Raw genomic sequence first — 27,301 nt, 5'->3', positions numbered from 1 at the left:
GGAGCGCACCACCCCCAGCACCATCGGGGAGGGGGATACCATTGTGGCAGCTCCCCCGGACACATGTCGCGCACCCCCCACCGCACCAGGTGCCACGCCCCCACAGAAGCGCACCATGCCCTGTAGGCGGCATGTCATGCCCCGCGGGACGTACGCAACGCCCCCGCGGGACATGTGCCATCCCTGGGACATGCACCAGCCACACCCCCACTTGCTCAGGGATGATGGGAGTTGTAGTCCAAAAACAGCTGGAGACCCAAGTTTGGGAAACCCCAGTGTAGCCAATACTGACAGAGATGAGCCAATAGTCTAACTTGGTATAAGACAGCTTTCTCTGAATTATCCTGTTAAACAGGGTTCTTTTCTTTTAGGGGGGGAAATGAAGGACATAATTCAGAAAGCAACACATGATTGCTTATATTTAATCCTAATGATTTAGAAAGGCAATACAAGAGATGTGAGCACTTAGATAATGATCTTAGATAATATTTTAATAGTTCAAAACCACCAGTTTGAGCTGGGAAACATTTGACTATCCACCTTTAAAAATTTTCAATGAAGTCAGAATGTAACACCCTGCAGTGCTAGTAAAACTGTATAACAATACAGCACTGGAAGTATGCCATCTTACTGAAGCAGCAGCTTTTTTTTATTTAAATGTGTGTTTGTTACATGCAAAAACAAGAAGAAGCTTACAGTATTCTACTATTAATTTCATTCACTATTAAAAGGCCATTGCTTGCAGTCACTGAAAACTCCTGATGTTGTTATTACATATGACTGTCCAAAACATGCTGAGGAAAACAGATAAGAAGTTTTATTTTATTCCACTAGAGGGTGGCCTCCCAAAAGCTGGGCTATATCCGTGAATGTGTACAGTAAATCCAACCCTTTCTCAGATTTGACCTGTTGATTACCAAAACTTCACTTGCTTTATAGTCCTTCTTGGGGAACTTGCAAGCAATATTTTGCAATCCGACTATTTTTTAGAAGTAACCCAATGCAGATTTGTACTTTGAACTAAGAATATATTTTAGAGACCGTCCTAAATTTCTGCAAATTTTCAGAGTACGTTTCTGATAGGTTACTTTGCCTAGAAATTGAGAAAAAGCATGAAACAAACTAAAGAAGAAGAAAAACCGCACAACCCCCCCCAGCTGATTTGCATCTATCCAATGAACTGTACACATAACGAGGAGAAACAAAAACTCTGTGGGTACCTATCTGCTTACTAATTCTGCCGATTCTCTGGTTGCTTGCTTAGTGACTCCATGTTTGGAAATGAGCAAAGATGGATTTGGCTGCCAGTCAGTATGATGCAAAAACCTAGGTATTAAAAAGGGGGGTAGAACATATGGAAGCTGCAATACAGTAGATCACAACTCTGCAAAAAGAGAGAAAAAGAGAAATGCTTTTTTCCTTTACTAATGAGCTGGCATAGCCTGAGAAGGGATTTACCTAGTTTGGGTCATTCTCTTTGAATACTGTCTCAGTCCTTGCCCTAAACCCATTAAATACAGCCCAGCACATCCAATCATGCCTCTTCCTTTAGTGTCTGGGAAAAGAATGCCGAGAAGCGGAGAATGGGTCTCCCCCCCCCCCCGCTTATTTGTACCCTAAGCAGCAATGTCATCTAACAGACAGGTTGCCTCCACCAACCAGACCCCAGCAGCTGCGAGCGCTACGTCTTGGCACTCTCCGGCTATTGGCTGCTCTCTGGGGAGTGGAGGGTATTCAGTTATTAATGACCGCTGAGCAGGCAGCACCATGTCAGTGTGACAACTGATCGGGTGAACGATGCACCAGTAACCACCATGGAAACGAGGAGGAGGAGGAAGAAAAGCTAGCGAGCATCTCTCTTTTCTCCCCTCCTCTCTCTCCTCCTCCCCCTCCTGCATTGGATTGTGAGCTTCCGACAGCCAGCGACACAGAGCTCTCTGCTCAAAGTAAAAGGATCTGAGCCTGCTGCACGGAGATTTCCCTCCTATTACAGGATCTATAGAGACAACCATCGCCTGCCCCATCTCTGCGTGCCCAGACCCGTCTCCTTAGCATCACACCAGCGGTATGTGCTCACCTGAGCTAACGGATTCAAATATGCAGGAGGCGTCCAGGACTGAAACTACTCTTTTTGCAAGGTAAGTGCCTTGTTTATCGGAAGTTGTGGGGTTTTTTTTATGCTGCTTACTATTTATGCATTTCTTCTCCGCTTTAGTTGAAACCCTTTATAGACTTTCTTCCCCTCCCTCCTCCACATTTTACTCTTTCAGAGAGAAATACAAAGGAGCCCCTGTGTGCTCCGAGCTTCTCACCACCTCCAATCCTCATTAATCTAAAACATTTTTATTTATTTTTTGCAGGGCACTCACTCAGATGGGTGTTTTACTCAGCTAAAACAAAAACAAAAAAGCAATGTGTTTGTATAATCTGATTCTCGGGGTTTTCAGTGCAAAAAATAAGGCAGCACACTTTCTCTGTGTTTGGGAGCCAATTACATGAGACGCCGGGCTGCCTTTTTAACCTGCTTCCAATAGCTGGATTACAGCAAAATGCCACTATATGTCACATTGGGAGCTAAAAGCCACCGAGCAAGAAGGCTGAATGAGAATATCACAAACAGTTATTGAATTTCTGCCAGACTACATTTTAAGGACTGTGGCAAATGACTTATAGACACACACACACACACACACACACACACACACACACACACACACAGCCTGACAGTCAGAAAGGCCAGTAGGGAATGTCTGTTGCAGCTGGAACTGACATATGCAAGGTAAAAAGGACAGCATTAACCAGAAGAGGTCTAAGCTTCTGTGGTCATTCAAAGGATCACAACACAATGCCAGCAAGTGCATTTTTCATTGGAGAACACTGTGAGTTCTGACCCTTTATCATATGCCCTGTGCTGTTCCCACCCCCCACAGAGAAGCTTAGAAGTGTTTGCTTTTAAAGGGGGTGGGGAGGGAGAACCTTGGTTTCTACTAATTCTGCCCCGTTTTGACCAGCATTGCCCTTTGGAATCAGCAAAATGGTCTGCTTGAGAATAAAGGCAGAAGACAACCTACCTATAAAGTAGGTACTGTACAGTAATGGAAACTGGCTTGTCAGGCTTGTGTGTGTGTGTGTGTGTGTGTGTGTGTGTGTGTGTGTGTGTGTGTGTGTCTATTTATGTATAACAGAGAGAGAAGGAGAGATTAATATATCTATTGTAAACAAATGCTTGCTACATCCCTTAACATAATACACTTACATACAACATAAGTACAACAGCAGAAATTATTATTTATTTATTTATTTATTTATTTATTTTAAAAGGTTCCCATTAATATCTCTGTTAAGAGGTATCACTTCACAATGAGGGAAAGAGAAATAGCAAAGGACAGCAGTTGAATAATATGATAAAAATAGTTTTTAAAAATGTATTCGTTATAGACCTTATACAGTTTGTGGACACATGTTTTTAAACCAACCAAGGAGCCACACATCTCATCAAATGGATCCCTCCTCTCCTCCCCATGTAAAACACCAGAGGGAACTTCTTCTCACCCCCCCCATCCCCCTTCCCGGTGCCAAAGCAGCTATTTTCCTGGACAACTCCAATCCGAAAGTTAATCTTGGTTCTGCACTGTAAAATTGAAGGGAGGGGGGGGGGGAGAAACCCAGCAGAAACGACAAGTCATCTTCTCCCTACCTGCCACTTTCTCATAAATATGTCAGGAAGTGGGGAGCTTAACAGTATGTTTGGCGAGAAGTCGATTAATTCAGTTGACCTTTCTAAATGATGGCAATAAAGCAGCCCCGGCAATATGCCACCACATTTGATTTTCCCTCAGATAATGAATGAGTTTTAAGGGAGCGTTCCTTTTCCTTTTCAGGCTAGGAAAGGTGGTAATGCATCTGCTCCTGTTACTGGCAAGCTTGCCTGTCATTCTTCAGAAGCTGCATAAAATCCACCGGCTTGTTTGTTTGGTTGTGTGTGTGTGTGTGTGTGTGTGTGTGTGTGTGTGCATGCATGCGTGCGTGCATGTGTGTTTTCTTTTTAAAAGAACCCTTGAGCCTGATTCATCACCCAGAAGCAAACAACCATTGCATGAAATCTACCTTGGCGAGCACATTTTCTCTCTTTCAAGGAGAGCTGCAACCCTCCTGCTTTCAGCTCATGCAAATATGTTACACTGCAGTAATGAAATAAATCATACTGCATCTTTGGTGATGTATTTAGTGCACCGCTTGAATGAAAGCAGGGTCAAGGGGAGTGGGGGTTGAATGCACACACCCGATAGGTACTCAGGACTTTTGTGGCTCCTTGTTATGTAGTCAATAACATTCCAAGCTACCTTGGGTCACTTTACGTCTAGGCTACCTTGTTCCACATATCAGTGGTGTAGAAATAGGCAAATGCTGTGGTAATATGCCGTAGAGCTTGTCAAAATGCCATGTTCGTGAATATCACCCCTGCAAAAAAGAGCAAGGAGTCACACTCATGCATGTCCAAAGAACGATCAAGGTAGTTTTAGCCATGGCTATATACCAATGTTACAGGTGATCCTGTCTTTTGAAGAACATGCTGCAAACCCTGCTGGAATAATGGGATAATATATAATGTAAAAGGACAACTACTTGCCTGCAAGCCTGTGAGTTTTAACATACACACCCCCAAGACTTGGTAGTGGTATCAGAACATTTGGAACAACTAGGTACATGTGGTTTCGAGAGGTATCTGTTTATTAAATTGCAGCCTACACAAACAGACTAGGTAGGTAAGTACTCATTAATACCTCTCCTAGATGAAGCTGATATGATACCAGTGTACCGATAACCACGCCAAAATTCTCTATTGAAAAGATTAAAAAGATGATGAAGTCCATTGTGAGATATGTATGGAATTCATGCTGGAGCTGTTAACTGAGGTGAGCTTGTCAAAATGCTGTGTTCATGAATACCACTCCTGCAAGGAGGAAAAGAGGGAGTGCTACTGGTTCATGCCAGCAAATCACTCATTTTTCATCAGGCATATGGACGTAACCCAATCTTTGGACTTGAATTACAGTCAATTACAGCCCCACATGCTTTTCCCCCAACCAGCTCCTGACTAATACATAGTAGTAAACATCTGTTGCCACAGCCAGAAAGGCCACTGCAACTTTTGGAACAGAGTATGCACATACAAGCTCATTCAATAGCTAACTTTAGTGCTAACTCTTGTGGGAGAAGAAAATAAGACAAGCTTGTGTTTTAAAAAAGCAAAAGCAATATTATCCAGAAAGTGGCAACTGATTAACCCTATGGTTTCCCTTCCGGCATCATTAAAAAATACAGTTTAGGTAAGTTAAGCAGCAATTTTGGGGATTCTTCATTTAATGGCAACTTCTGGTGATGAAAAATAGATCAAAAACTTTCTATCCCACTGTCAGAAGCAGATTGTTTGCAAACCAAACTTCTAAAACGTGACAAGAAAAATAGTGGCACAATTTATGAAGTGTTTTGTTCAAAAAGGGAGAGCTTGTAAGAGACTTTTAAATATGTTGGAACAATAATATTAATCTAATACAACAACTTAATGAAAACCAGAACTAACTCAAGGTAATACAGAATACAATCACCCTACCTAAGGAGAAATCATAGTAACACAGAAAAGTTCAATAATAGCAAGGTCAAATTCATCTTGAAAAGAGGAAATGCTGGCTTGTGCAATTTGAAAAAGTAATGTGATATGTTTATACTGATTAGAGATCAGTACTGCTTTTTGTAAGGTTTGGTCCAGGCATCCCCAAACTGCGGCCCTCCAGATGTTTTGGCCTACAACTCCCATGATCCCTAGCTAACAGGACCAGTGGTTGGGGAAGATGGGAATTGTAGTCCAAAACATCTGGAGGGCTGAAGTTTGGGGGTGCCTGGTTTGGTCAATGAGAAAACATCATTTATGCCATTCTTTGTCTGCAGCTGATGCATTAGTCAACAGATGGATGATTTTGCTCCTCCTTTCTGTGTTACACTAGATAGTGAGAGCATAGAAACATGATCTGTCATGGTGTAGTACAAACCAGAGTTATCTACCAAGTCTCATCAGACCTTAACCAGTGCCATATTGGAGTGATCTAGAATAGTTTTCTCATTCACTGGAGAGAATTTCTAGGCCTGTTCCGGTTGGCACACAATCAGCAACCACTCTGCCAGTTACAAAATAAGATAAACAAAGCTCCATCTGTGTCTAGTAGCAACCTCCTTGAAACCTTAGCTAACTAGAATATGAATGCTTTGACATCCTTTCCCTACAAACATGGACACTATAATCCTATTTTTGCACATCTTTACATTTGCAGTGTCCCTTTCTCCATTTCACAGAGGTGCTTCTTTCCATACTCTGTGGTACATACTACCACACAATGTTGGTTCTAGGTTTCAGAAGGCCCTTGGGCAAAGTGTTCTTGGTGGGACCCCTTCCTCCGGGTGACCCCTATCTCTTCTTCCTTACAAGAGTGGACACACCTGAGTGGGATTGGCAGCAGTCCCCCAACTGGCACAGGAGCCTTGGCAGGCAACTGCTAATGGCAGCTTCATGTGCTTGCCTGGATCAGACACATGCATGATAACCAACTGTGGCCCACCTAGAAGCCTATGTCAGGGTTTTCCAAACTTGGGTCTCCAGCTGTCATTGGAATACAACTCCCATCATCCCTAACCAGTAGGACCAGTGGTCAGGGATGATGGGAATTGTAGTCCAAAAGCAGCTTTGGATACCAGAGTTTGGGAAACACTACTCTATATGGACAGGTTATGTGCACATTCTCCAGAAGGTGTAGTGACTGTACACCATGCCCAGTTGTTATGCATATTATTGTTATTGTTTATTAAAATGTTGCACCACTCGTCATCTGAAGATCACATGGTGGTTTACAAGATAAAAACACAAACTGAATACAGTAATAATGAACAAAAACAATACACACACCAGTTTAAAAGGCCATAGATTTTATTTAATTAGCCAAAGGCCTGGTTATAGAGAAAAGTTTTTACCTGCCACCTAAGGATATACAGTATAATGAAGGCACCAGGTGAGCCTACCTGAGGAGAGCATTCCGCAAGCCAAGAGCCACCACAGAAAAGGCCCATTCTCGTGTTGTGTTGCCACCCTCAAGACCTCTTTAGGAGAACGCACTCTAAGAAGGACCTCGGATGATGATTTCAGATCCAGGTCAGTTTGTATGGGCATAGGTGCTCCTTGAGGTATTGTGGTCCTGAACTGTTTAAGGCTTTATGGGTTGAAACCAGCATTTTGAATTGGGCCCAGAAACAATTTGGCAGCCAATGCAGTTGGGCCAGGATTGGTGTCATATGCTCAAACTGTCTTGCCTCAGTGAGCATCCTGCCCACCAAAATCTGCAGAAGTTTCTTCAGAGACAGCCCCATGTATAACATATTGCAGTAATCTAATCTAGAGGTTACCAGAGCATACACACCAGCTGATGGCATATATGTGCTTCTTATAGGTCAGAGCCTTGGGTCCCCAGTTGTTGGTAGACTACAACTCACATCATCCCCGGCCAGCGTAGCCACTGGTCAGGAATGGTGGAAGTTACAGGCTAACAGCACCTGGGAACCCAAGGTTGAAGAATACTGTGACAACCAAGAGTGCCAGTCAGGGCACTCCACCTCATCAAGCAACACAATCTGGTATAAGAGTATATACCTTCTATATAGTGATGTGAAATGCTGGGGTAGTTTGAGCAACCTGAATTAATTAGAATGAAAATGGCAGGGGTGACCGCCTTGAAAGATTTAACATTTGATAGAACAACCATCAAGTTATAATGTTTGAAAATCACAAGGGCTTAAAGGCTCAGTTTAGAAGTTTAGTGGCCTCCATGGAATTGCTTTGATCGCTTCAACAGGTCATTGACTTGGCAGGAATAGACTGTAGGTGGCAATTTATGAATGTGCACCTCAACATAGGGTCTGTCAAGTGCTACCATAGTATGTGCCTCACAGCAGCATCGAAAAAGGGAGGGCATGAGATACAGCTGTGTAAATCATGGTGGACACACATGGAAACCACCACTCATACAATCAGTGCTTCCCCACAATCCCTGCCAAGTTGCAAGCCCCACATGGGAGCACAGAACATCTGATCTGGGTCCATGACTTCCTAACCTACATGCTTCTTTACCAAATCGTGTCTGTCTGTATTTGTGGAAACAAAAGATGCAATCCAAGAAAATCAGCATTAAAGTAAAACAGCGACATTATGAGCAACTGTTGCTGTTCACAGAAAAGGTATAAGCCAACTTCTATTCTGGTAAAAGCCTGCTGACTTAAAAAAAAAAAATCTCCACAGTATTTATATCAAGCTGGGTAACAGCTCAGAATAACATATCTGTGAATCTGTTACAATCATGTTAAGCGAAAAAGAAACCACTTACCAGTATCCCTTGCTGCTAAAAAATCTCTATTTAAACACTGCAATAGTTGAACAAAATGCTAAAGAGGGTGGGGGTGGGGGGGAGCTTTTCAAAATGCCTACTATTTACTTGCATTATCCCAGGAGTCTTTACCAGGAGGCTATTGTCATGTGAATAACTGCTGTGCAAGAAAATGCATTATAATCTAGAAAACATTTTGTAAGAGGGAAAAAAGGTTAAGTTCAACCGTAGCAAGAATTCCCTGGATATCTGGCTACCTGCATTAAGGGGGAAAAAATGACTGTTTGCACAGTGCTGTATCTAGGGGCCTGGCAATTTTTGCAACGGCTTGCTGAATAAATTAGAGACTCGCAGCATGTAACTTACATATGAACAACTACCAAAAATATCCACTGGGAATTGCTTCACTACTCCACTTAGAATTGAAAGCTACAACAGTGTAGGAAGTGTCAAAGGAAAGAAAGCAGAAATAATCCCCTTGTGCTCCCCATGCAAGAAGGCAGCAGGGGAGTATTTGAATCAATGCCAAGGACTAAGAGAGGCTGTGCCCCACCAACACCACCTAGAAAGGGTGGAGGAAAGGGCAAAACAACAAGTTAAAATGTTTCCCCCAGATAAGCATAGACCTAGTAATTGCTTCAACCCTAAACAGAGGTTGGCTAAAACTGATTGCCTCCAGCAAACCTCAATTTGTAGAAAGTACAGATTTTTTAATTATATTTTGTTTCTGCTATATACAGAACACAGTGTTCTCCGCTGTAAAATCTCTATATTTATTAACATCCTTGGTTTTAAAATTTCATGTTCTGCCTTGAGTTGGATGCCTTTCTGCAGGACAAGCTCAGTTCGCATGTAGGTCTTTGCAATAGCCAAGTGCAAGCAAAGAATGTACAGCAAATTGCTACGCATGCAGCCTGATCCTATGCATGCTTACTAACGCATAAGTGAGAATGTAAATCCCAGTGAGTTCAATGAGGATAACTCCCAAGGACATGTTCCTAGTGGCAGTGGCATGTTCCTAGCTGCAGCCACTCATCATAATCCTATGCATGTTTCTCCAGAAGTATACCCAAGGAAAGTGTGTGCACAGTTATGTGGGACTAAGTCCAACTGAACACAGCAGAACTTACTGCTGAGGAAACATACATTGGAATACAATGTGAATCGTCTACAAGTCAAGCACGGAATCCTTCCACAAATCAGCATAAAGATAATATGTCACATCCCCTTAGCAATTAACATGTGACAATTGTAATGGCATAAACCTTAAAAGAGCGTGCCACTTCCCCAGGGCCTGGTGAAAAGTCAACCCCAAAGTTAGTTTAAAATATTTCATTCTAAACAGACATTTGCTGACAGCGCCAACAGTCGGAGGTCATGCATTCTGCCAAGCATCAGTATTTCACAAGGATAATTTCTGAACGTGTCAGAGATGTGTGTGGCTAATAGCAGATATCTGACATGTCAAATCTCTAAGAGATTTTCTTCTTAACTAGATGGATCCAGTCTAGTGCTTGCAGGTGGCATTACCTGATTCACCACAGTTAATTCTCATCTACCCACAACCTAAGGATCCTAAATAAAGCAGCTTCCCCCTGACAGTTCCTTTCTAGAAGAAAATGTGCCATGAAGGTGGAGGGAAGGAGAACATGCTACAGAAAAATATGTAACCTCATCTCTCCAACAACAACAGACCCTCCAGGTGTCCCTATTTTAGAGGGATAGTCCCAGATTTACAGAAGCCACTCCAGTTTCTGATTTGAGCCTGGAATGTCCCACTTTTCCTTAGGACATCCCTATTTTCATCAGAGAAATGTTAGAGGGTATGGAGTTATCCGATCCCTGAACCATCTGAAGGCAGCCCTAAATATGAAAGTATTTAATGTTTAATGTTTTATTATGCTTTTATATATTATGTTTTATGTTAAAAACTGTCCAGAGTTGTTAGGGCAACCCAGTCAGATGGGTAGGGTATATTAGTTATAGTTTAGTTACAGTTATAGTTATAGTTACAGTAATAATAATGGAATAGGACATCCCTATTTTCATCGGAGAAATGTTGGAGGGCATACAACAACAATGTAACAGAAAAATAAGCACTCTCCCTCGGACTACAAAGTCTTACTCGGACTACAAAGTCTTACTCGGACTTTGTAGTCAAAGACACAAAATGCAGGATTTTATTTAAAAAAATTAAGGAGGCAAGTACTGTTAGTAAGCCCTCTGGTGCATGCAGGATCAACTCAGGAAAAGCACTGTTTGTGGGTTTATGGTTTCTGCAAAGCTCAGGCAATTTCTCAACAATGACTTTTCCTTCGCCCTGCCCCACCACCAGCCTAACACCCCCAAGCATTGTCCTATCGGCACAATTTGTTTTGTGCAGAGAACAGCCAGACGATTAAGAGGGTTCTAGCAGTCATTTGTATCTTCATCCTACTGACCCACCGTCTAATCTAGTCTTGAGTAGGAACAAGGTATGGAAGCACACAGATCAACCCTTCATTACAGCAACTGGGAGTAGGATAGGTTGGCAATATGTCAAAAATTCCCATAAAGCCACAAACCAAGGGGCTTGGCCTGACATAGTGCTTGGGCTGTATCTGACCTTAGAGTCGGCTGCTATCTTGAATGCCAAGCTTAGGTGGAATTCATTATGAAGAAGAGCATAGTTTTTCAATAATAAATAAAACTGGGAAGCTGCCAACCCTCCAGGACTGCTTGAAAAATTAACCACTGGCTTATGGAGCCACTATCCTGGACCTTGAGAACCAGGCAGGATTCATTGTTAAGATGCAGAAGAGAGAAGAGAAGGAAAGAAGAAGAAAGGAGAAGTGATTCAATTACTGTGGTGACAAATGTTCGTACAATGTAAACAATCATTTTGCTACACTTAGGGTACATTGCTACATGGTGATCCTGAACAAACAGTTAGTCCCACTTATTTCAATCAAATTGGCATTGAAACAGGCATGCTGATGACTGCAGCCTATATCTGCCTTCAGGTATTGAGCTGAACCACTAGGGCTTAGCTCTGGAGCTTGTTTTAAACACTAAAAGCCAAGTCCTGGAGTACTTGAGGCAATTGTGAAAACAGAGGTCACTGGAGCACATGCAGAGTGTTTTGGCTCCACAGAAACATCGTAGCCAGCTCACATTTGTAAGATATTAATGGTATGGGGTACTAGGACAAAGGACATAATTCTATGGCAGGCTCAGACCTCAGCATCCCTCATTTAAAAATGCAAACAAATTAAGAGAAATGATTTCAGCTCTCTGATTAGACTTTTAAAGGTTAGACATTCCAGTCTAATAGGATGTTTAAAGGTAAAGGTAAAGGTCCAACTGTTTACCTGGATACAAAGGTATGAGGGAGGGAGGCAAGTAGGCAGGTAGAGTTCATTCTACCATGGTAATTGTACATAAAAGGTAAAGGTAAAGGGACCCCTGAGCATTAGGTCCAGTCATGGACGACTCTGGGGCTGCTGTGCTAATCTTGCGTTATTGGCCGAGGGAGCCGTCGTACAGCTTCCAGGTCATGTGGCCAGCATGACTAAGCCGCTTCTGGTGAACCAGAGCAGCACACGGAAACGCCATTTACCTTCCCGCTGTAGCAGTTCCTATTTATCTACTTGCACTTTGACATGCTTTCGAACTGCTAGGTTGGCAGGAGCTGGGACCGAGCAATGGGAGCTCACCCCGTCGGGGGGATTTGAACCACCGACCTTCTGATCAGCAAGCTCTAGGCTCTGTGGTTTAACCCACAGCGCCACCCGCATCAATTGTACATAAGCTAGCCCAATATCCAATACATCAAACATAATTCAGTCGGTGTTTACTCAGAAGCAAGTCCTATTGTGTTCCATGGAGTTTACTCCAAGGAAAGTGTGCCTAAGTACTGAGCTGCACAGTGCAGGAGTTTGGGACAAAAATCATTTTGTCTCATAGGTTCTATAAAGACAGGAAGGCAATTGTAGCAGTCGCCTTCTGGGATCTGGCAAAGATAAACCACTTGATCTATAGAAGGGAAGATCTAAAGTCCCAGTTCCTGTCCACGAGAAAACTAGAACAATTTCTGAAGCCTTCTAAAGCTTTATTGATGTTCTTAAAGCCTTGCCTCTTCTCCATAGCCAAGTTAACTGGGGGCAAAAAGATTCAAGTCCTATACATAAGACTTTAGAATACTATGTAAAACTCTCCTCAGGCAAATATGTCACAGAAAGTACTGTACTATATTTTTTTTTCAGCCTAGCATGCACATATTTTAAAATGACTGTTTTAAACAGTACTCACATTTTGGCATAAGAAGCAGGGGCCCGCTTCCCCTACTTCATCTGCTCATTGATTAAAAGGTACATTCAGGAATCAGGAACCATGTCTATAATAATAATTATTTTTCTGTCTTACTCTAACGATTTTACACCTGCAAATAGGAAGGCAGAGTGACTGAACTAATATAAAGATGTTCAAGAATCACATTCTAAAATGCAATATTATATCATGGTATATCATGGTATGAGAGTCAACATGATAAAATGGTTAGAGCAGGGATTCCCAAACTGTGGCCCTCCAGATGTTTTGGCCTACAACTTCCATGATCCCTAGCTAACTGGACCAGTGGCTGGGGAAGATGGGAATTGTAGTCCAAAACATCTGGAGGGCCGAAGTTTGGGGATGCCTGGGTTAGAGTCTTTGGACACCCAAGTTCAGATAGCCATTGAAATGTGAAACTGCCTGGAGCAGCTTTGACCAGGCACACACTCTCTGCCGTACCCTATTTAGCAGGGTTGCTTTGAGGATGTAATTGGGGGAAGCCCTGTATATCACAATGTGCTCCTTAGGAAAAGATTGGGATAAAAATTTGATGGATCAATATGTAGAATAAGATGGGAAGGAGATCTGGGGTGGCATTCCACTCTCACAATGGAACAGGATTTGTAGATGCTTTCTATTATGGGAACATCTCAGTCTGGAATCCTTAACAATATATATCCCTGTTTTTATTTATTGCATTGATTTCTCTTTTGATACGGTTCTGTGGAAAAACTTGGTTATTGGGGAATTTTTATACTGCAAACAAATGCAACAACAAAATAATTGAGATGCAATTCTCAGCAGCACATCAAAAGCACCCTACCTAATTTTCAGAGTGCCCTGGGAACTGCTGTCATTTGATTCAACACCACCTTCAGTTAGCAATGGTATCACTCCCTTTGATTCTACTGCATGCAACAGGGTCTTCTTTTCATTCCCTTATTGGTCTTTATATCACATTTCTTGCTGGGAAGCTCATCACTTTGGCTTGACCCAATTTCAGTTTGCTGGATCGAAGCATAAGGACTGCTTCAGAGCTGTGGTTTACCCAATAGCTATCCATCAACCAAACTAACACAGTGGATATGAACCCATGGGGGTTGTGGGATGACAAAAAGTGGAAACAAATAGAGTCCCTGAAGGTGGTGGTGGTGGGGGGGGTGGATTTCACGAGTGTTTCCTAGTAATGAACTTGGAAGGAAGGAAGGAAACATTGGAATCAGCTGCCTAGGGAGACCACAAAGTATTTATTTGAAGGTTTTTAATCCCTTGGATTTCAGATAGCCTGTCCCAGGATTGTGAAGAGCTGGTTGATCCAGTGGTTCTGTTCTATCGTACATTTTTTGTGTCACCTTTTTATTTTCTATCCTGAGTTGGCCTTGAAAGCTCATGATCCTTCACTAACACCACAGAAACCACAGGGACATTTCTCATTTTGAAGCACTTTATTCTGAAGTCTTTAGAAACAGAAATCTTTAGGGATGGAAAACCTGTGGTCATCCATTTATTTTATTTTTTAAAAAATTCTACCCCACTCTGAATCATAGATCATTGGGCTATTTGAATCCTAGCCTGATCCAAGGTGTGTCACAACAGGAGCACTACCACCATGCAACTATAGAGTAAAAGTTTAAGAAATGTGCCCCTAAATGCATGTTTGGGTTAAATGTGGGTCCAGGGGACTGAAAAGGTTGAAAATATCTATGGGAGATGACAATTCCAGAGTGGATAACAATAAAATGTAAATGAAGAAATCAACATCAATAGCATACAGTAAGGCAGAACAAAATATTATTGGATTTTAACTCCCATCTGTCCCTACCAGCCCAGGTAACTGTCAGGAATTATGGGAATTATAGTCCAACAGGGTCACAGGTTCCCCATTCCGGGTTTTAAATGATACTCTCTTATTCTTACAGGCTCACAACCCTGCAGAACATAACAGGGAGTTCAGTTCCCTACCCCTGGTTTTAAAATGAGCAATATCAGAAAATTCTACCTCATCCCATACAGAAAAGTGGCAGGTACAAAGGAATAGTTCATATGGGCTTTTCCTCTATGTTTTTCTTTACTTGGGAATTTTCACCTGCTCATATTCTTCTCCATAAGTTAAGTTCAAGGAAGCTGTTCATATCTGACCTGCACCCGGGTTAGTATAAAGTCAATATTTTAATGCAGCCATGCTGTGGGCAAGGAATTAGAAAGCCATGCTCACTGGAAATGCCACAGCATCACACTCAGGTGAACATATGTTTGGTACTTTAATGGGTAAAGCATGGGTCAATATGATCTCACATATGGATAAAATCTCGTTCCTTCTGTGGTGTTGCTCACAAAATCAGTTCAGCATAGAAATTATGTTTGTTGACTAGATCTAGACAATCATTGTTGCATGACTATTCTGCTATGATCATAATTCGCAACTCAAAGTACATTTTTGGTGCCACCACAAAGCTGTAGATGTCTGCTTGGGGCATAGCTGCCAAGTTATCCCTTTTTTTAAGGGAAATTCCCTTATGCTGAATAGGCTTCCTCGCGAGAAAAGGGAAAACTTGGCAGCTATGGCTTGGGGGGTAATAAATGTGGGCTCTGAAGCACAGTATGACTCCAGGACTAGCAAGGCCCAGTTGAAGACTCTTCTCCGTGTTGGGGGTTTGAGCCCTGTATATTATTATTGCATTGCAGGGTGCTAGGCTAGAAGACCCTCCATCTCTACAAGTCTGTGATTCTGTGAAAATTAAGATCTGCAGCAGTAGTTTTGTCCTGCTAGAGGCAGGGCCGGCCCTACGGCAAGGCTGGGGGGCCCAGGGCCGACAGGGGGGCGCCGCACTGGGGTGCCTGTGGCAGCCACGCGGCGGGCGTTGGGAAACGGGGCGGGGGGAGCCGGAGGGATCTTCGCACCACAGCGCCAGGGTGCCTGATATGATTAAGACGGCCCTGGTTAGAGGACTCAGCTGTTTGAACACAGGAAAGGGATTGGTTCCATTCTCTTTTGTCATTCCTGCTTCAACCAATCTTTTGTAAAGACAAAGCTGGGAGATTGGCGCAAAGGCATGATGATCTTTTATGCAATGGAACTAAACTTGGAACTGAAACAAAATTCTGAAGCAGAGACCTGGCCTGAGTCTGTACTTTAATCTCTACTCAACCCACAACTACTCTGTCCTCAAATGCCCCTCCAATTCTCTTGTAAAACAAAAACAGGATTTCTTCAAATCACCAGGAAATGGCACTCCAAGATGCAAAGCTCTACAGGATTTGAGCAATCATCTGGTAATCAGTTTCTGGATAACTGGGTGTTGATTAAGGGGGGCTGTACTAAGTATCCATCCACTCTTGTGAGAAAATAAATGTGCAAAAAGTCAGCAAATGGAAGAACCTACTGTTAGGGGGGAGTATTCCTCTCAATGAAGGAGAGCTAGCTTCCTTAATATTTAATAACCTGCTAGCCATGGGAATAAATCATGAGGAATTAAACACATATTTCATAATAACTACTGTACATAGGAAACCAGGAACACACTATCTGTATTGGTAGAACTTTCATACGGTAGAATAGAAACTGAATTGTGATAGTATAAAGCCTTCACCAAATGATCTGATTTAATCTACCTTTGTTCAAATGGCTAATTTGCTAGACTACCTAGCTATTCTGTGTGCCTTTCTTTGGCAATAATTTTTCTGATCCTACAAAGGCTGACTTCTCTCAGGCTCTGGGTTCATGTTTTACTGCAAGCTTTCATCCTAAGTAGTCCTTATAGTACAGGCGCATCCAACTTCCAAGAGACAGTGATCTACTCCCACTATAAAGAAACTATAAAGTCAGTGATCTACCTCGGGCCCAGTATACCTGAAGGAGCGTTTCCACCCCCATCGTTCTGCCCAGACACTGAGGTCCAGCGCCGAGGGCCTTCTGGTGGTTCCCTCGCTGCGAGAAGTCAAGTTACAGGGAACCAGGCAGAGGACCTTCTCAGTAATGGCACCTGCCCTATGAAACGCCCTCCCAGCAGGTGTCAAAGAGAAAAACAACTACCAGACTTTTAGAAGACATATGAAGGCAGCCCTGTTTAGGGAAGCTTTTAATGTTTGACAGACTGTTATATATTAATATTTTGTTGGAAGCTGCCCAGAGGGGCTGGGGTATAAATTATTATTGTTATATTATTATTATTATTATTATTATTATTATTATTATTATTATTATTATTTGACTGGTTGGACACCCCCAAAGCTCTGTTCCATCTGCTATAATGGAAATGCACACAAATCCTTTCCATTTGCCTTGAAAGGGGCTCCATCCTTTCAGCACACTTAACGAGAGGGTGTGCAAAACACTCACTTGAAGTACCGTGTTTCTCATATTATAAGTCATGTCTTATATTAATTTTTTCTTCAAAAAAACACGACATGGCTTATTTTTGAGGGATGTCTTATTTTTTAATAAAGTGCACGCGGGCGCTGTTTGCCGGGCTTGTCAAGCCCAGCAAACAGCGCCCGCCGATCTTCGGTGACAGGCAGGGGTGGGCGGAGAGCGGAGAACGATCTCCGCTTCCACCCCACCCCCGCCTGTCACACAGCACAGGTCGGCGGGCGCTGTTTGCCGGGCTTGTCAAGCCCACCTAGGAGCGCTCGCCGATCTTCGGTGACAGGCGGGGATGGGGGGAGAGCGGAGAACGATCTCCGCTTCTCCCCCACCCCCGCCTGTCACACAGGACAGGTCCGAAGATCGGCGGGCGCTGTTTGCCGGGCTTGTCAAGCCCAGCAAACAGCGCCCGCCGATCTTCGGTGACAGGCGGGGGTGGGCGGAGAGCGGAGAACGATCTCCGCTTCCCCCCCACCCCCGCCTGTCACACAGGACAGGTCCGAAGATCGGCGGGCGCTGTTTGCCGGGCTTGTCAAGCCCAGCAAACAGCGCCCGCCGATCTTTGGTGACAGGCGGGGGTGGGGGGAGAGCGGAGAACGATCTCCGCTTCCCCCCCACCCCCGCCTGTCACACAGCACAGGTCGGCGGGCGCTGTTTGCCGGGCTTGTCAAGCCCAGCTAGGAGCGCCCGCCGATCTTCGGTGACAGGCGGGGATGGGGGGAGAGCGGAGAACGATCTCCGCTTCTCCCCCACCCCCGCCTGTCACACAGCACAGGTCGGCGGGCGCTGTTTGCCGGGCTTGTCAAGCCCAGCAAACAGCGCCCGCCGATCTTTGGTGACAGGCGGGGGTGGGGGGAGAGCGGAGCACGATCTCCGCTTCCCCCCCACCCCCGCCTGTCACACAGGACAGGTCCGAAGATCGGCGGGCGCTGTTTGCCGGGCTTGTCAAGCCCAGCAAACAGCGCCCGTCGATCTTTGGTGACAGGCGGGGGTGGGGGGAGAGCGGAGCACGATCTCCGCTTCCCCCCCCACCCCCGCCTGTCACACAGGACAGGTCCGAAGATCGGCGGGCGCTGTTTGCCGGGCTTGTCAAGCCCAGCAAGGAGCGCCCGCCGATCTTTGGTGACAGGCGGGGGTGGGGGGAGAGCGGAGAACGATCTCCGCTTTCCCCCCCACCCCCGCCTGTCACACAGGACAGGTCCGAAGATCGGCGGGCGCTGTTTGCCGGGCTTGTCAAGCCCAGCAAACAGCGCCCGCCGATCTTCGGTGACAGGCGGGGGTGGGGGGAGAGCGGAGAACGATCTCCGCTTCCCCCCCACCCCCGCCTGTCACACAGGACAGGTCCGAAGATCGGCGGGCGCTGTTTGCCGGGCTTGTCAAGCCCAGCAAACAGCGCCCGCCGATCTTCGGTGACAGGCGGGGGTGGGCGGAGAACGGAGAACGATCTCCGCTTCCCCCCCACCCCCGCCTGTCACACAGCACAGGTCGGCGGGCGCTGTTTGCCGGGCTTGTCAAGCCCAGCTAGGAGCGCCCGCCGATCTTCGGTGACAGGCGGGGGTGGGGGGAGAGCGGAGCACGATCTCCGCTTCTCCCCCACCCCCGCCTGTCACACAGCACAGGGCCGAAGATCGGCGGGCGCTGTTTGCCGGGCTTGTCAAGCCCAGCAAACAGCGCCCGCCGATCTTCAGTGACAGGCGGGGGTGGGGGGAGAGCGGAGAACGACCTCCGCTTCCCCCCCACCCCCGCCTGTCACACAGGACAGGTCCGAAGATCGGCGGGCGCTGTTTGCCGGGCTTGTCAAGCCCAGCTAGGAGCGCCCGCCGATCTTCGGTGACAGGCGGGGATGGGGGGAGAGCGGAGAACGATCTCCGCTTCCCCGCCACCCCCGCCTGTCACACAGGACAGGTCCGAAGATCGGCGGGCGCTGTTTGCCGGGCTTGTCAAGCCCAGCAAGGAGCGCCCGCCGATCTTTGGTGACAGGCGGGGGTGGGGGGAGAGCGGAGAACGATCTCCGCTTCCCCCCCCCACCCCCGCCTGTCACACAGGACAGGTCCGAAGATCGGCGGGCGCTGTTTGCCGGGCTTGTCAAGCCCAGCAAACAGCGCCCGCCGATCTTCGGTGACAGGCGGGGGTGGGCGGAGAACGGAGAACGATCTCCGCTTCCCCCCCACCCCCGCCTGTCACACAGCACAGGTCGGCGGGCGCTGTTTGCCGGGCTTGTCAAGCCCAGCTAGGAGCGCCCGCCGATCTTCGGTGACAGGCGGGGGTGGGGGGAGAGCGGAGAACGATCTCCGCTTCCCCCCCCCACCCCCGCCTGTCACACAGGACAGGTCCGAAGATCGGCGGGCGCTGTTTGCCGGGCTTGTCAAGCCCAGCAAGGAGCGCCCGCCGATCTTCGGCTCTGTCCCCCGATGCGCGACGGCTCGGGGAAGCAGGCAGGGAGCTCCTGCTGGGTCCCGCGCCTTCGCCTCTCGCTCGGTCGGGGCTACACGACATGGCTTATTTTCGGGGTATGTCTTATTTTTCAGCAACCCTTAGAAATCCTGTCATGGCTTATTTTTTGGGGATGCCTTAAAATATGAGAAACACGGTAGCTGCTGCTACCTCTGCTACCATCAACTCTTTTCCTGATCAGCCCACAAATATTTCCCAAGGAAGAAAAAGGTAAGGCAGCAATGGCAGTACCACAGGTACTTTGACCAAGGGCTGGGACCTCATGTCCCTTGTGGGAAACAGACAGTATTTGTGTCCATTTCTGCCAAGGACAGCCTCTACCACTGCTGCGTCCCTTTTTGCTGCCCTGGCTAATATTTGTAGGTAGGGAAAGAAAGGGAGTGGTGATGACCCTATCTGTGACTATTGCTAAGTGATGATGCAAAGGAGCCTGAGGGAAGGTAAAATAGGGATGTTACTTCCACAGTGCTCTTTCATAAAGTAAGAGAAATTATTGTAGGGTTGCTAATGCCTGTCCTGCTAATTCCGAGTAGGCTGGCAAGATCTTAGAAAGGGCAGATCTTAGAACTTCTTTTCATTATGATATTAGAACAGGGGGACTCCGTACTGCAAAGGCATTCACTTTGCTGGCTCATCACTATGCTGGCCTCTGCTTCTCTATTTGCTAAATTTGTGCTTTTTGCTAAAGCACTCAATGAATTGATGCTGCTTTGCAAGGCAATGTGTCCCAAGGCTGCAATGGGCTTTAGGATGGGTGGATCTGGTAGAGAATCCTGCCAACTGAAATGGAATCTTTGTGCCAAGTAGGTTTCTCAACTGGAGTTACTACCAATATGGAGATTCATCCAGATTATCATTATCTTCTTCTTTTTTCCTATTGCATTTTCTTTCTTTCTTTTTTAAAAAAATATTTTTTACTGAAGAAAAAGCATTTTTAAACAATACAAATTACCAATAACACAGCCAATTACAATTTCCCCCCCTTTCCCCCTCCCCTCCCTTCCTCTTCCACCCTCTAAGGACTTCCCTCAGCTCCCCTCTCTGATTTGTTTGTACATATTGTTTTCTGCATATTATAAAATTGTATAAAATCATTACCTTATCTATCATATGTTCTACTAATAAATTGTAGATGTTTATTCAAAACCTGCCAAGGAGTCGAAATCCTTTTGTTATCTTTTTAAGTAATTTGTAAAAAGTTCCCATTCTTCTTTGACATCACGGTTGTCCTTCCCACGTAGTTTATATGTCATCTTTGCCAACTCCGCACAGCTTATCAGTTTTTCTGGCCATTGTTCTTTCGTTGGGATTTCCTCATTCTTCCATCTTTGTGTTAACAAGACTTTTGCTGCTGTTGTAGCATACATAAATAAGTTCTTTATTTTCCTTAGCAGGTATTGTCCTAGAATCCCTAACAAAAATGCTTCTGGTTTTTCTTTTCTTTTTTCTTTTCTTTTTTTTTTTACAAATGTCATTTTGAACATCTTTTTTCAATTCATTATGTATCATTTCCCATTTTTTTTTGCCTTCTCTACATTCCCACCACATATGATATAAAGTACCTTCTTTTTCTTTACATTTCAAACATATGTTTGACCCGGTTTTATACATTTTTGCCATTTTTACTGGTCTAATATACATCATTAATGTATATACATCATTAATGTACATCATTTTCATGTAATTTTCCTCAAAAGAGAACAATCTGTAAATTTCAAATCTACCTTCCACAGTTTTTCCCAAACGTCAAATTGTATGTTGTGTCCTATATCTTGCGCCCATTTGACCATAACTGATTTGACGTCCTCGTCTTTCATTTCCCATTCTAGCAGAATACTGTATGCTTTCTTCAGTAGTTTCACTTCTTCTATAACCTCCTTTTGAAATCTGGAGGTTGTATAGTTAAACCCTTTTAAAAATCCTCCTTAAACATCTCATATAATTGTCTGTAATGCAACCAACTCTGAAAATGGTCTTTGATTTCTTCATAATCTTTTAATTTCCATTTTCCTTCTTGATCTTGTAAGCCACTTCCGGTTCGTAGGGACTTCTCTGTATGTAGGGACTTCCGGTTCGCTGTGAAGGCAATGGCAGTGCGCTCCATGTCGTCCGCTTAAGAGACGACACGGTTCGGGCTGTTAGGGCTCCCAGGGGTGTGCGCCAGGGTTAGGTGCCCCCCGAAAAAACCCCACGGGCAAGTGGGGGTCTAAGGGCCCAGTGGAGCATTGGAGAATTCGCCACTACCTCGATCTTCTCATAGCCATTTCTGTGAGGGTGGAAGGGGAAGAGGCTTGAGTCTGCTCACGGCTTCACCGTACCCTGCAGCTGAAGCCACATGCCGTCGCCGTAAGCAGCAGATTTTCCAATTAGAGGTAAAGACCAAATAAAGCTTTAAAGAAGAAATTGGACTTAAATTAATTGATTTGGCAAAACGGAAGCAAAAAAGGAAGTCAGCTTCCATTTTCTGTAGACAGGCTCTGCAAGGGGACTTTTTGTGAATGGGAGCAGAGCACAGTAGTACCAGCTAATGGGAGACTATTTAGCAATTTTGAAATACAAGAGATTTCCCTTCTTTTGGATACATATTGGATACAATTATGTCTGGTTGCTCTTCAATAGAGCAACTTTGAGATACAAGCTGACAGCTGGACAGAGATACAATCTGACAGACTGAGTGATATCTGGCAGAGAAGCAAAAAAACTCCTGTTTAAAGAGAGGCTTGGAAATACAGGAATTAAAACTTTAAACCCTGGAACTTGGAGGCACAAATCAAAGCCAGCAGGACAATTCTCTACCTATTTTGGGGGAGGAATCTCCCAGGAAGGGAAGAGAACCTGGAACATCTGGAGTTGGGTTGGATTAAAAGTGCTTACTGAAGACCAGGGATTTTATTGCACATTATCTGCCAGTAAGTAACTCTTCAACATTCTCTGACGCCTTTGGAAGCATATCTCTAGAAATTTTCAATTTGGCATTTGGATTATAACATACTAAAACATATTGGATTATCAACATCTTGGATTACAATTGGATTACTATTAGAAACTTCAGACTATCTCTCATTCGCCGCCATTGTCTGAGAAAAGAAAGGAACTGCTGAGAGAAGTATACTTTTGTATGGTGTATTTGTGTGGATTTTGCCCATCTTTTGATCTTATTTTATTGGTGAATTGCTTTGTGTAATATATGGTCTGCTTTTTGTGGTAGGTGGGATTTGGCTGTACCAATTAAATAACCTTTTAGTGGAAGGGGTATTGTAACAAATTGATATTATCCACTCTTGCTTTTTACTTGTACTTTTGTCTTTGTCTTTTTTGGTTTCTATTTTCCCTCTGGTAAGTGGGCAAAAGGGTCCAAAAGTAGTGAGGGGAAATTTTATGGTCTAGCCCAGGAGTCCCAACTGTGGTGGATTCTCCTTGTTCACCCATGGCCTGCTGGGTACTCAGCATGAGACAAAGGTCTTAATTGCGGCAGTTTCTTTCTGTTCACCATCACCACCCACCACCATTTCATGCCTCTAGGCAGCAGCACTTCCTTGAGCTATTTGTGTGCAAGGAGCACCAGATCATCAGTCCTCACACTCCTATCTTTCCCTTAACAAACTGCTGTGACTAATCTCGGCTTTGGATTCAGGCCCCATGTCAGAGGGTACCTGTCAAGGCTGTCAGCCATAAAGGAGTCTCTCTACTGTCTTTGCCTGTTTACCTTCCCCCTCTGGGCAGTGACAAGAGCAGTGCTGGGTTCACATAAAAGCTAAACAAGGTATAGCTTAGAGCCCCACTCTCTTGGGCCCCTCCAAAAATTTCACTCTTAATATACTTCTTCTTAATTGTATTTCAGTTCAACAATTACTTTGATAAAATACATATTTTGTTATGTGCAAATGGCTTTAGATACCTATTAAGTCCATAAATTACCATATAGCATATATTCAACACAAAAAACAGCAACAATTGTTGTTGACAAAGGACAGCTGGGCATATAAAGGGCCCCATTACCTTCAGTGGCTTAGGGCCTCATCAGACCTAAATGTGGCCCTGGTGGACAAGAGTGAGGAGAAACAGCAGAATCCTTCAAATGCTGGGCACTCTCCCTCTAGGTAGTTGTTTGGATTGGGCCCAGAGAGAAAGGCAGGGAACATCACTGAAAAAGACAGGGCACTACAAAACCTGGAGTTACCTAGCAGTCCGAAAGCACGTCAACGTACAAGTAGATAAATAGGTACCGCTCCGGCAGGAAGGTAAACGGCGTTTCCGTACGCTGCTCTGGTTTCACCAGAAGAAGCTTAGTCATGCTGGCCACATGACCCGGAAGCTGTCTGCGGACAAATGCCGGCTCCCTCGGCCTATAGAGCGAGATGAGCGCCGCAACCCCAGAGTCGTCCACGACTGGACCTAGTGGTCGGTGGTCCCTTTACCTTTATGACTGTTAAAGAGGTATGGTGGAAACAGAAAGAAAACGAAATCCTTTGTAACGAAACCTATCTTGGCGTCTTCTCATCTTTTGTCTTTAACTGGCTTTCATTTGTATATGAGCATTAAGTACTTCCCACAGAAACATACCACTCCATAATAATATGTTAAAGACGTTTTTTCTTTTACTCAGCGAGGGACAGCATGCAGACAAGAAATAAAGATTAAGTAAAAACAATTTTAAAAATGAAACTCCTCTACTGTATAGTAATTACAATAATGAAAAGTGACAGCATAGATCCCAGTTTGAGCCATGATTTTTCTTCTTCTTGGAAACACCAACCAAGACAGGCATTCATTCAAGTAAAATATATTTCATTCATTTTGAATAAATGTTAATACCTCTCTGTGTGTTAATTGCACTTCCTATATAGACTGGAGAGAGAAATGTCTTGGATACGCCCATGATCCAGCAGACTGTCCCCAACAAAATGTTCTAGCATGGTTCCACAGGTTTTTTCACTGGAGTAAGTTCATTCAGTGTTCCTACATTCACCCTTCTATCTTACATCAACTCAGTCCTGGTTCCTTTCATAAACTAATACAACAGTCTTACACAACACAAAATGAACATAAGATGCTGTAGGGCACAGCCAGATGGGAGAATTCCCACATGCCCTGTTCCACATTTGAGGCCAAAATAGGAAGCAGCACCAGGGAAAAGAAAGTGACCTGGTTCACACAATCAAATCCTGGCTTAAGAAGCCAAGATATGCACAAGTTCCTTGCACCTTTTCCACAAACCAGAAAGCCACAGTTAACCATAGATTCCTGTTAGAAGTGAATTTGGAACTATGATTATTGCCTTCCACTCAGGCCAACATCAAATCATGGCTTCATATTCTGGATTGTTTGGAAGCTACAGTTAACCACGATTAACTATTAACCACAATTTCCTAGTATGCATATAATGGTAGGCTATAATCCTGGCAAATTAATGAAAAATATGGTTATATCAAGCAAATATAGGTAGGTTGTGTGATATAAGCATTTATATGTGAGGATCAGGATCCTGGCTTAAATTGGAATATTGGACTAGGATACTTTTGCCTATATGGCTGAAACCTAGAGCAGTCTACAAAAAGGCAAGTTCTTCTGTATACATGTAGGAGCTTTGTGGACTGCATTTATACTGAACTCTGCAAGTCCATAGCCACACCTCCTCCTCCTCCTCAATATTATAGATTGGATCCAGACTAAATTTGTCACACTTGAGCACTTTTAAAATTAGCGAAAGTTTGTGATGACCCACTTAAGCTCTTTGATACCCTGCTGTGGGTCAAACACAGTTTTTCTCTAAAGTTCAAATATTTTTCTTTAGTGGAAGTCGTTCTTTAACAGACACATAGATGCCTTCAGAATTGAATGCATGCAAAATGTGTCAATTAGGCACATTTTGTGGATAATGTGCAGTTACCTTTTCAAAAAAGTATCAGGATGCAAACATGCCTGAGACCTTAGTCTGTGACCTGGACACCCAGGTTCCAAATGTTAAATACATGAACACTGACTATAACTATTAATTGAATGAAGAAGGAAAAGGAGTCTGCATAAGCTCAACAAGCAGTCAAAAGAATAAAGAGCTCCAGATGATGCAAGTTATGAGAGATTCAGGGTATGATGCCTAATACTGGACTCTGGAAGGGACTTAGATAATTAAAACTTGGGCTGGTTCTAGTTCTAGACCGATACATGAAAGTGACTCCCCAAACACTCTGAAGCATATTATCATCCTATAGAACAGATTTTATCCTACCACGTTATGTCCACTTAGTCTAGGAATCAACAGTTTCTGAAGAGTGTACTAGCAGAAGAGTCCCTTTAGTAGAATATAAATACTCCCAGGACAATCTGAGAAAGGAATCACCAAGGTTCCAGAGCCTGTTTTTGGTACTGTATTATGAAAACATAAAAGAAAAGTAAATGACCTTTCCCTCTCCACTGCGCAATCACACCTAATTTCTTCATATGTGAGATTAAAGAACTTTCCAAGTCAAACATTGTAACTTTGGGTTGAGCTTGCTGTAAACTTCCATGCAGAAAAGTAGTTTTGCTTATAGAATAATAGCTTTCTTCCTTCTTGAAAATACTACAGGACATACCATTTCTTCCTCTTCCTGCATGTATCCAAACTTTGGGGCTTTGGTCTGATCATGATCACTACACCTCTTCAAGAACGGAAGGAGATTTTGGATTGTCTCCTTTTTTATTCATCTAAGTGCCACGATGTCTTCTTTTCCAAGTTCCCATCTGGCATATCTATCCATCTTTGGTCTCACTGTGTTCCCTTCTTTGTCATCTGTCATGCTTCTGTTCTGTGCACAGCTCTGAAATTTGAGCTGTAAAGATCAGATTCCCCCTTCCCCTACTGTAAGAGCATAGCTGCCAAGTTTTCCCTTTTCTCGCGAGGAAGCCTATTCAGCATAATGGAAAATACCTTAAAAAAAGGGATAACTTGGCAGCTATGTGTAAGAGTGAGGTGTGAACAGATGGACAAGCTTCTGTTGCCTTCTGGATACTCTTGGAAAAGGACAAGGGCTGAGAAGCAGTGAAATCTGGCAGCTTCTCACTGCTCCTGCCAACATAACAACATGGAAGCACCATCTCTGACAAAACACCATTGGTGGACATTTAGACAGAAAAACATCCATGTCAAAAATAGCAGCACCAATTTGCATACTCACTTGAGCAGGAACACTCACAGCAACCAGCTACCTCTATTTTCTTGACTCATCTCATGTTTCTTGTAAAGACAGACATGGCCATTCAATTGATGAGCTATATCTCATGACAATATGCAAGGATAGATTGTTTCCGAAACAAATGACAGACACTGAAAACTTAATAATCAAAGCATGCATTAGCATCAGCATCAGCATCAGCCACAAACCCTGTAAACACCAAGCCAGAAGAGAGAAGCACTGTTTTAGATATAAACATTGCATTGTCATAGTGGAACACCTTCAGAAGTAGACGATTAAATTATTATTCTGGTATTTAATTCAATCAGACTGAAGAAATAAGAGTGCAGCCCATACAAATAGCATTTTTGTACTCCCCTGGGCTAGAATACAGAACAATCAGTTCAAGAATAATTGGGGAAATTTGTGCTGTGTTTAGAAAAGAATTCATTTCATTCTTTCATTCAACTATTCCATGAAGAATCATTTGCTTAATGGCATTTCTAATACACTATATATTTATTCAAACTACTACTTAGTGTATGAGGAAGGAAAACAATTACCGTGGATGTGAATCCTAATAAAATATAACC

General features: G+C 44.0%; 2 protein-coding genes across 5 annotated transcripts in view; one reads left to right on the top strand and one right to left on the bottom strand.

Moving 5' to 3' along the window:
* IMMP2L (inner mitochondrial membrane peptidase subunit 2) overlaps positions 1 to 27,301 on the bottom strand; it is a 463,340-nt gene that overhangs the window by 255,648 nt on the left and 180,391 nt on the right. The window lies entirely within an intron of this gene.
* The window catches only part of LRRN3 (leucine rich repeat neuronal 3), a 48,309-nt gene continuing 22,737 nt past the window's right edge, over positions 1,730 to 27,301 (top strand). Inside the window, exon 1 of the mRNA XM_035127411.3 lies at positions 1,730 to 2,138. The gene's annotated coding sequence lies outside the window, so the exon portion shown is untranslated. The remainder of the gene's footprint in view (positions 2,139 to 27,301) is intronic.

Source organism: Zootoca vivipara, chromosome 9 (assembly GCF_965207765.1).
Source record: "Zootoca vivipara chromosome 9, rZooViv2.hap1.1, whole genome shotgun sequence".
In the NCBI taxonomy this organism is placed as follows: Eukaryota; Metazoa; Chordata; class Lepidosauria; order Squamata; family Lacertidae; genus Zootoca; species Zootoca vivipara.
This window is presented reverse-complemented; position numbering and strand designations above follow the sequence as displayed.